Source organism: Oreochromis aureus, linkage group 12, assembly GCF_013358895.1.
Source record: "Oreochromis aureus strain Israel breed Guangdong linkage group 12, ZZ_aureus, whole genome shotgun sequence".
Taxonomy (NCBI): domain Eukaryota; kingdom Metazoa; phylum Chordata; class Actinopteri; order Cichliformes; family Cichlidae; genus Oreochromis; species Oreochromis aureus.
In genome coordinates this window covers 7,265,433-7,276,800 of record NC_052953.1, presented here as the reverse complement: position 1 = coordinate 7,276,800, position 11,368 = coordinate 7,265,433, and the positions used below count along the sequence as shown (strand labels likewise).

Genomic DNA, 11,368 nt, shown 5'->3' with positions numbered 1-11,368 from the left:
TTTTGCAGCCACTTGACCTACAGTCATTGAGTCAATCATCAGCACATGTATAAAAAATTAAAGTTCAGTGAAGCATGAATTCATCTAAATTTTAGCTGTAATTGGGTGATGCAATAGGACAATGATCCCAAGCACAGCAGCAGCAAATCTACAAGAGAAAGGCTGAAGAAAGAAACAATCAAGGCAGAGCAGCAGTCTTTAAAAAAAATCCAGGCTTCAGCCTCATTGAAACTCAATTGAAATACTGTGACATGAGCTTAAGAGAGCTGTGCATAAACAAATGCCTGCAAATCTCAATGAACTGCAGCTAACTTGTAAATTGGGCTCTACAGCAACGGGAGAAACTGATGAAGTCAGAAAGTGAATAGCTACTGAATCATGGGATGTACTAATGTTTACACATGACTTTAGCAATCCTGTACAAACCTCTTTTTCTGCATGATGTGGTGTCTATTTGCAAGCTGATGACTTACTGCAAAGTTTCATCTTTGACTCTGATGCCTCGAAAGTACTGTATTGCCTCATGTAGCAGAGAGGTTAATTCAGTAAAGCCCAGAGTTCATTGTTGTTTCATTTTTTCATTATTTAAATAAATAAATAACTAAAACTAAGTTTTTAAATTTTCAAATAGTTTATTACAAAACTTGTAAGCACCACAAGTAATCCATAATGGAAGCCAAAAAACACCCCTACAAAACATAAAGATCTACCATTCCTCAAGCTCAGACAAAGACAAAAGGGCGTACTATGTCCAACAGTTCCTTGAACTGTGAAATATTTCTGAGGCTTCCTTTGTTTATCCTGGTTTGTTGATCCGCCTGCTGAACACTAAAGTATGCAGCCAAAAACAACACAAGGAATGCAGTGAGAGCGACACGAAACTGCAAAGCTGACGACCAGAAAACCAAAACCAAGAAATGAATGGGTTTAAAAAGAGGCTTTGATCTTATTTTATTATGCTTTAATTGAGGGAAAAGTTATAGTAGTGCTGGCTGTGATTAAATTCTCACAAACAAGACATCCTCGACATCTTAAGAGTTTAACTTTAAAGATAGAAAATGTGTAATTTGTTACACATTTTTTTTTACTGATTTTTACACTGTTTTGTTTCCCAAATTTTACAAAATTTGCCATGAATTTCACTGAAAGGCTCCAAACGCCGTGAGAGCAGATGAGCCTATTTGGCAGATCTTTCTCTCCTGCCTTTCTGTCTGTGTTGGGTTATGTAGCTGGCAGCGGTGGGATGGGGAGCAAAGACGCAGAGTCAGAGTGCACAGCTTCGTTGTTGGAGGGGCAGCTTCCTGTCCTGCATTATTAATACCTGATGTTCACAGTTGACCTGCCCCTTACATACTTCGTTCACCGAGCCGTGAATTCAAGCGCGCGTGTGTGTGTTTGGGTGCGTGTGTTGCAGAGTGAAAAAAGATTAGTGCTACAACCTCCAGGACTGACACATTGCATCCATTAATTGCATAAAGCTTCGCTTCTCTGAGGCAAATTGCTCATAAACTCCTTAATCCTCATCAGTGTCTCATTGGCTGAGTGTTTGAGGTGGTACGGAGCTAATAGCGGTTAGTTCCGTAAGACAATATTTGCAATTTCTTCTTGATAATCTGCCTCAGTTCAGCTAAAACTGGCAGTTCATTACTTCCTTAAATGAGAACGGTTTTATCCAAATACTCAGCCTTTGGAAATTGGAATGTAATATAGATAATTTGCCCTGAAAAGAAATAGACGGAGCAGAGTGGGGCGTCACAAAGCCCTGTGAGAAAACTTTGCTGACAACCATATAATGAGCCTCTGTGAGTATCTCCCACTATTTTATTGTGTCTTTATCTCCTCGCTCTAAACTAGTAGGGTGAAAAGAAGGAGTAAAAAAAAATAAGGGGCTGCAGGTTTGTTGCAAATTACCCATGCTTATTTATTCAGAGATGTCGCCTCATAGAGCAACAAACCCCCTGGGTCTTCTCGCAGGCCGGAGTGAGTGCCAAATCACTTTGCTGCTTGGTAGGAGAGGAAAAAAAGATGGAATAAAAAGGGGAAAATTGGAAAGAAAAGGTAGCGTTTTCCAAGAAGTTGTAAAAAGAAGACATTTGAGGCAACAGATAAGTGGAGGGAGATTACAGGTTGGGGTCGGCGGGGAGGTCGAGCGACAACAAGGGACTGGAAAGAAACGAAGAACTGAGCACAAAGGGAAGACATAAAAGACGGGGAAATAGTTTGGGAGAAAACGATCAGAGCGATAGTTAAATCAAGCCTTGGAGGGAGGGAAACATGAGGAGAGACTGGGGAGAGGGTGGGGGTGATGGAACTAACAAGGGAGGAGGCAAAGCAGGAGGAGGGCTGTTTGAGTGTCTCCCAGGGGTCTCGGAGGGAGAGGAAGATGGCTCTGCAAGTGCGCGCCCGCAGAGAAGCTCAACGGGGCGTCAGCTTTTTGTTTAGCGGAGAAAAAGAAAACCCTCTTCAACACCCTCGACAGTAACGTGGTGATAAGAGACGCCCATACGCTCCACATTTCAGCTGGTGAAGCAGCTTTGTTCAGAGAGGCTCCTTCTAATTCAGTCATCTCCCACCCCCACATGCTGCCAACCTATTGTACACACATTGACACACACATAAATACACAGCCCGTAAGTACTGGTGACATGCTTCCCATTGTTTTGGATCTGTACCCCAAGACGTCTGATTTGAAACCTTATACCTGAGTTCGAAAAGTTTCATAAAGGGAAAACACGAGAAGGTAACAGATTTGTTGAATAAATCATGATGTAGTTTGTGAAGCACGAGACCGAAATGGAAAATAAAGTCACGTGAGATGGCAGATTGATGTGAAAGGATGGAGAAGACTGTAAACCTATCGACACGAATGCTGCGTTTCTGTTGCGCCCAAGGAGGAAAGTGTGAAAGAGGGACCACCACATGTATTCAGGTCAACCACACCCACATGCACACAAACAGGAAACCTCTTCTACTGCATTTGGTTTATCATTTAGGGTCCTATGCAGACGTTCACTGCAGACAAACAACCTCTTTTTCAGGAGGGGGCAAAACACCATTTTGCTTTTGTGCCCAGTGACTGTCGTCCCCTGCAGTTAATCCCCCTTTTACCTGGTATCAGTCACCCCTCTTACTCTCACTTCTTCTTAAACAAGTCAGAAAATTTATACTCTCTAATGATAAAGATTTATGCACAAAAATGTTACAAATTTAAATATATTTAATGGAATTTAGCTTTAGTTTTAATTTCACTTTCTTTCTTTCACTCTTTTGCCTTTAACTCTCATTTTGCACACTGTGTATTTGCTTTAATGCACTTAGTGAATGTTCTATCAATAAATATCGATTTGCTTACTTTATCTTAAACAGAGGTTCTCAGTTCATTTAACATTGATTAGATGACAGTTAGGAATATGCACCTTTCTCTTGGCATGAGTCGAGGTAAATCACAGAGTGGGAGTGGAGAAAGGAGGCTGCATTACAATTTCCATCAAGTTTCCCGAAGAGTTTTTGAAATTTTCAAACTCAAACCAACTATGAACAAATAACAAATAACATCTGTGGTTTAGAAACGCACGAGAAATGCATTTTTAAAACCGTCCTCTAGGTAAGTATTTTCTTTAAATTTGGAGCAAATGTTTCTAACTCTGCCAAAAGTATCTGCAAGAGCAACAAAACACATTTATATATTTGCTTTGCTAAATAAGTCATAGAGTGACCTTGTTACACTGCAGAAAGAGAGAGACCTGACATTTGGGACAACTTTAGAGAAAAATCTTGGCTAAGATCAGGAAAAGATCACGGCAGTGGTTAAATATTGAAAAGGAACATTTCGTATCTTGTACCTCAGTTCACACTGTGATGTTTAAAACATCTGTTTAAAAAGATTGCATTCTTCATAGATAAATACGGAAATGGTGCAGTTCTGTGCAAAAGTCTTGGGTCACCCTGAATTATTTCCTAATATTTTTTATTTATTTATTTAAGGAGAGTTGTCTTGGCTTTCTGAAGGTCTTTCAAAGTTTTCCTTTAGACGTTGTCCGATTTTTCACTCATTTTCTGCCCAGGTTTTGTACTTAACCATTTTCAGATGATGGGTGGGGGGTTTTTTTTTTGTTTGTTTGTATGTTTTGGCCACTGACCTATGAATCCGTGAAACATAAAAAAGGCAACCAAACAATGTTGTGTTTGTATATACCAGATGGCTTTGCAAAGAACCATTTTGAAAATGTATCTTTGTAGGAACAATTTAAATTTTTACCCCCATTTCTTTAGTTGAATCTATTAAAAAGTTCAAACATAACACATTACTGTGTTATGTTTGATATATGTTTGAAATACACCATCCTTTCACTGGGCTCTGTGAAAGGATGCCTGTCAAGAAGCCATTCTTCAGTAAGAAAAACGTGGAGAAAAGGTGAAAGTATGCCAAATTAGGCAAGAACCAGACTGAAAATCAGTGGTAATAGGTCTTGTGGCAGGGATGTCCAACTCCAGGCCTCAAGAGCCGGTGTCCTGGGGATTTTAGATGTGTCCTTGATCCAACACAGCTGATTTAAATGGCTAAATTACCTCCTCAACATCTCCTGAAGTAGTCCAAAGGCCTAGTAATGAGCTAATCATTTGATTCAGGTGTGCTGACCCAGATTGAGATCTAAAACCTGCAGGACATCGGCCCTTGAGGCCTCGAGTTGGACACCCCTGTCTTATGGATTAATGACTCTAAAGTTTAAAATGATGGTTCGAATCATTGTCAGTATGTATAGATAAGGTCAGAAGACAGGTACAAGTGTGAATGTCTACAGCTATCTGTAAGTCATGGTAGAGGCTCTGTCGTGTTTGGGGTTGGGTAGCAGATTTGTTGAAATTGATGCCGTTATGAACGCAGAAAAAAGTACCATCTGATTCTGATCCACCATGAAACACCATCTGGAAAGCATCTGATTGGCAACGGCTTCATTTTCAGTGTAACAATGATCTCAAACACACTGCCAGTAAAAGCATAGCTGGATACAAAAAAATACAATGGAAAACTATTAGTCATGGATTGGCCTCCCCAGAGCTCAACATTACTGAAGCAGTCTTGGATCATGTTGACAGAGAATGGACAAAAGGCGACCAACATCCAAACAAGAACTTCTAATGTTTTTCAAGAAATCTGGAGAACTGTTCCTGAAGACTGCTTAAAGACAATATAACACTAAGAAAGTTTGGGCTGTGGTGAAGAAAGGTGGTCACACCAAATATTGTCTATCAAGCTTGTTCGAACTGTATAAACTCTGTTTGCCTCATGTACTGTATTTCTATGCATCTGTACACGTTTTAATATATCGCTGCACCTGTTCTCCTGCAAAAAATAAAGAAATAACAGGGCCTCAAGATTTTTGCACAGTACCATATATATACACACATTTTTTTATTTAACTTTTTCCCTCATTTTACACAGCAGTCACTGGAGAACCAAGTGCACACTGATCCACTGCTGAAAGCATTCCTTTAAAATGTATCATTTCTTCTTCTTTGAAAAGCTTTTGATAGAAAAGTACAGGGAATTATTTAGCCTGTTGGAAGAAAAAAACTCAGTATTTGTGACCTATTTTTTAAATATTTATTGGAACCAAGGGGGTTGGGACTGAGCGCCATAAACACAGTTAGGAAGTCTTGAAGTATTGAATAATGGATTGGAAGACTGAAGAAAAACATATAGATAATCACAAGAAACTTAACCATTTAAATGTTAAGAATTCTTTAGAATCTAAAGCAGATATTGTGGGATCACACAGTAACCGATTTGTCTGATATGAATGTTTCTTTGTTATGTTGATATAAAAAAAAATGTAGTATGAACATTAATTGTGTTCTGTTTCATTCCCAGTGCATGAAATTCTGTTGTTTTGCTATAACTGCTTAGCTGCTGGCGTCTGCTGGAAAAGTGACCGTGACCTTGAGCACATTTTCTGTGAAGACTACTTAAGTTATTACTGTGTCAGGGTTTTACTCAAATCTGATCATTGCTTTAAAAGGAGTAGTGATTCTCATGAGCTCATCAGAACTTTGGTCAGATGAGCTAAAAACTGAACAAAAAAAAGCAAATCAACAAGTAAACAAAAAAAGAAACCAAGCAAAAAGACAAAGCTTTTAAAAGAGGACATGAACCACAATCTCCTGCCTGACAAGTCTGTGCCTTGTGGTAAGTTTACACCTTCACTTGCGGAGTTTCACTTCGCATTGCTCACATGAATGAATGTTGTGTTGCAAACCCATGAATACTGCCAATGGGTGGAGACGAAGTACAACTGATAACTGGAATCAAGGTATATTACTATACTTTAAGAAGTTATTACACTACTCAAAAAGATTTCAAAGGAACACTTTGAAAACGTCTGTGTGTCCCTCCGTAGATATGCCTCACCAGACCATCACTGACCCACCAACAAACTGGTCATGCTGAATAATGTTAGAGGCAGCATAACGTCCTTCATGGCTTCTCCAGACGCTTTCATGTCTGTAACAGGTTCTCAGGGTCAACCTGCTCTCATCTGTGAAAAGCACAGGGCGCCAGTTGTGGACCTGCCAATACTGGTAGTAGATGTTTAATGCCAGTCAGGCTCCGTAGTGCTGGGAAGTGAGCACAGGGCCCACTACAGGATACTGGGTCCTCAGGCCATTCTCATGAAGTCTGGTTATAATTGTTTGGTCAGACACATTCACAACAGTGGCCTGCTGGAGGTCATTTTGTAGGGCTCTGGCAGTGCTCATCCTTTTCCTGCTTGCACAGAGAAGCAGATACCAGCACTGCTGATGGGCTGAAGAAACTGCCCGTATCCTGAAATACTTTGATTCAAAAGTGTACCTTAATTTTTTTAGAACAGTGCTCGAAGTTTTTGCCCACTTTTCTTCAAGCACACCTCTTTTTTGCTTTTCTGTCTTTAACAGTGAAGTTGAACTAAACAGCTCTAGCTGCCCTTATCAATAAGTTCATCATCTGTTTCTGATGAATTTCTGTCGATAGCATCAGGATAATTTAGTCTCCGGGAGAATCTCAGGTTGGTTCACTTATGCTGATGTGTGTTTAACATGCACGGCTGCAGATTTGCCTCTATGATATTATCTTTTTTCAAAAACCTTGCATGTAATCACTCTGTGCTAAAACTTTGCTACATATTTGGTGTGAACAAAGAACTATTCCATCAGCACTCAATCAACCTCCTTATGTGGCCCGTGTCTGTCTCCTCAACAGAAGACTGGTGTTTCTCTGTGTCCAATAATGCAGCACCCTCAAGGCAGCAACACTGAAGGGCACCCTGTCCATATCTCTGAGATGCCAGTATAATCTGAAAGAACAGCAGCATTCGGCAGCCTGGGATGAGAATGGATGTGTTGGAAATTGCTTATACCACATGGAATAATTTGTTAGGGCACAGGGTTGAAAAAGATTTTAAAGTACTCTTTTTTTTTAGCTTTAAGCATGTTTGACTTTGTTTACATCCATATTTCGTGAACAGTAAGGCTCACAGCTGTTTGTATCTTCAGTGCACAAAACCGGTTACATTCCCAATAAACAAATGTGAACGCCCTCAAATGAAATCTAAAAATCCACGTCTTCACCTCATGCTCATTGTTTAATTCTAAGTACAATGCATTGGTGTGCAAACCCAAAATAAAAGTGTTGCAAACAGACGACTTGGAAAACTCAGGCGACAGAGATTTGTATTAATACTCAGCCACAAAAACAACCCCCTCTGTTCAGCCTCCTGAGGAGCAGTTTAATGTGGATCTGCAGATTAGGAGGCTAGAACTAAATTCTGTAATCGCTGTGATGGGCTTAGGCATAACTGAGTGGGGGTCTCCTCAAGGTTAAACTGATGCCTGTCCTTTTCAATTACCTGTCAGTGTTCATTCAGGCAGTCAGCTTTTTTTCCTCTGTGTTATTGCAACATGTTCAGGTATTGATTTGGACAACATGTTTAAAGAAAATCTCCTTTTTCATGAAGTCCATTTTCTAATAATTGAGTGATTTTTTTTTAAGGGAACAAAGCTGAACATTATATTCTCCAAACAAAAGGACACAAAAACAAGTTATTTCCTTTTGATAGCAGCCAGACATATTTTAATACAATAATGGATTTTTGCACTTGTTTTATGGAAATAAGATTTTAAAGGAATGATTTTTTTGTATTAATATTTAACTGTTTGCAACTGTGCTATTGTTTAATGTCGGACTAAATATCATGACATTAACCAAAAAAGTTTAGATTTGCTCTGTTAGTCGCTCTCCACAGCAACTAATAAGCAGCGTGTCCCTGAAATGATTTGAAAAGTGAAAAGCTTCCTTTCTCTTTCCACCTACTGCTTCACTATTCAATTAAATGTCTTTGTATATTCAAAGGCAGAAAATAGATGGCAAATGCTAACCAATTAAATATTTTCACTGATATGAAGTCAAACAAAATACAGAAGCCCACAAAGAGAAGCCAGTCAGAGATATTTGAGTTGTTTTGTTGCTTTTGTGCTGTTTTGTGTCTGCTCTGTAACTTATTTATGATTCGGGGGACTCGCAACGGTAAACTGAAAGGGGGGGATATGAGGAGGGAAAACAACAAAAGAGAAGGTTAAAAACCCAGAATCAAGCAGGAGGATCTGCTCCGGTCGAATGGGTGCTGAAAGGAGGGAGAGGGAAGAGGAGGACTGGAAATGTTTTGCTCCATCATGAGCCCTTCAGCGTAATCAGATGAAAGAGCAGACCTGATGTGAAAGCAATAAAGAAAAGAAGAAAAGAGAAGCAAGAAAGAGAAGGAGAGGGGTGTTTCCCTAAAGGCGGAGATGTGCTTGTGTATGAACTAATCTCCCTCTCTCTCTATCTCTCTCTCTCACACACACTCACACACACAGACACACACACACACACACCCTCCCTCTCTCTCTCACTCTCACAGTCACTCAGTCAGTTGCAGCAACACACTCACTGAGATCGGCAGCACAAAGCAGAGTCGCTCTCTTACCAGCCTCCAGACACACACACGACACACTTTGCCGCGGCAGGCACACACACGCTCAGACGCCTCCACGCACACCTTCTCAGTGACGGCCGCGGAGCTGAAGCAAAAAGGAAAGGAAGGAAAGAAGAAAACAACACCAGGGAAAGGAAGATAAGAAGTAAAAGAAGAAGAGAAAATATCCTGAGAGAAAAACAGGAACAAATTTAGATAAAACTTCACTCAGGTAAGACCACTTTTTTTTAAATCTTTCCCTTTTTACATAGAACTAGTTTTCATATTGAAACTGAAAAACTGACTCACAAACACAGCACAGAAAATACTGAGTGTAACGTGCACATAGTGTGAATGAAAATCAGGAGTAATCAGGAGAAAATACACAACGTGCACCTGACTCTGCCTACTGTACCAGCAGGCTGATGTGAACTCATGTCTCGATCTTTTCTTGCTCCTTATATGAAAGACCTTTTTATTTTTTCTTTACCTGCGGGAAGGGGCAGTAAATCTGCAGAATTAAACTCTCGCAGTGAACTTTTTGTGCATTTATAGAAAAAACAGCTGCATAAATGATCTCAAGGCTATAATTTTTCGTGTTTGAAACATGTTGTCTATACTAATTTAGAGTAAGAATAAACTTCAGAGGAAGTAAAAATATTTTTCTAAGAGGAAGTTTTGAAAACTAATAAAACTGCATCTCAAAGATCATTTCCGTAGAGTCTGACAGCAGTCGTGTGTCTCAGAGAAGAACGTCTCTTTATAACTTGCGCTTACTGAGGTTATAGATTAACATAGAAACTAACCTCAAGTACCTTAAGTTCTGCAGTGCCAGCACACAGTGTCATATCTTTAAGTTAAAGAAGTTAAAAGTTTGTGCAGTCCAGTTTTGAAGCCTCTAATTTTACTGTGTCTTTTTTTAGACCATATTTTTTAGACAATGTTTATCAGCTAACAGCAGCAAGCTTTGTTACAGAGTTGTTCCCTAATTTGTGCAATATGCAATACAAATGATATATTTTTGAATTTCACTCACCAGTACTTGAATGCATACTTCTAGGGCAGGCTGTTAGTACAAATAATCACAGTTCAGACCAAATTATTCATCAGATAATTCCTTTAAAATGCTCCAGAAAGCCACCAACATCACAAACACACCACGATGTCCAGTTGAGTTACCCAAACGGATGCCTAAGAAATAGTCTGAGTGGCATGTGTTGGTGTCCGACAATCAGGAGTAGCCATGCCTGTAATGACGGAAGGGAAAGGAATATTTAAGCTTTAATCGAATTTAAATTGATGAGTCAAAGAAATTAGGCCAATATCACTTTTGCACCACCTGTAAACTGGCAATTTTCAGCCCAGACATTAATGATAAATGTGAAAATCTCATCTTGAAGTCTTATATTGATGACTCTCTGCATCTTAGTGTTTTTAACTTGAATATTTTGAGGGACGGGTGGATCAGACTGACAAAATGCTGGGTGATGCTCACTCAAATCCCTGAAAGCTAACAGTGGCAGTTATTTATCAATCACAAGATAGGCCCGCCCCCAGTTATACCCTGGTTTACCATTATTGGTTACAATTATTTACAAAGTGTATATTATGTTTAAATAGTCCAGTGAGCTGAAGGGTTGTTTTCTCATACACTTTTTCGTACTCAGATTTCTTTTTGCAGCTACAGTAGGTGCCCCCTGCTGGCCATCAGAAAGAATGCAGGTTTAAGTAGCTTTCAGAGTAGCTGGGAGGGCATTTAAGGAAGCGCAGGATTTGGTACAGATCGCATTAGCTTAATTTTTCAGCCCTTAAAGCCACCTCCTGGATTGTATGTAGTTAACAGCTTCTTCTCCTTATACTATTGTTATTTCACATCAAAGACAAAGGCTGAAGAAGAAAAATGACGGCATATGAGCTTTTAATCTGTGGTACTCTCCAACCAAACTGTACCCAAATAAAAGACAGTTTTAACCACAGTTAACTTCTGTAGTACTGTGCTTAATGTAATGTGAAAACCTTTTTATTTATGGCGTATAAAATGAACCACTTGATTAGGAATAGCCACATTTATTGGCATGTGCAATATCCTTTGTCCTACACTTAGTGGTGTTTTCTGTGCTCAATTAACACATTTTATTTGCATGTCTGTAGCATATCGTGAACACATGACTGCCTAAAACAAGGGAGTCATTTTTGTTCAGGAGCATGCCACTCCCAAATAATTTGTTTAAGTGGTAGCAGGAAAGATAGTGCCTGCTCTGGTGCATCTGAACAGTCAAACAGACTGTAAAAAGACAAACTGGAGTGAATCCAGGTCACAGAGGCTGTGAAAAGATTGAGTTAGTGTGTGTATGTGTGTGTGTGTTGTTGACCTTTACTGT

General features: G+C 39.5%; 1 protein-coding gene across 1 annotated transcript in view; it reads left to right on the top strand.

Moving 5' to 3' along the window:
- Nucleotides 1-8,892: 8,892 nt before the first annotated feature.
- The window catches only part of hs3st1l2 (heparan sulfate (glucosamine) 3-O-sulfotransferase 1-like 2), a 30,227-nt gene continuing 27,751 nt past the window's right edge, over nucleotides 8,893-11,368 (top strand). The window contains exon 1 of the mRNA XM_031731342.2: nucleotides 8,893-9,219. The gene's annotated coding sequence lies outside the window, so the exon portion shown is untranslated. The remainder of the gene's footprint in view (nucleotides 9,220-11,368) is intronic.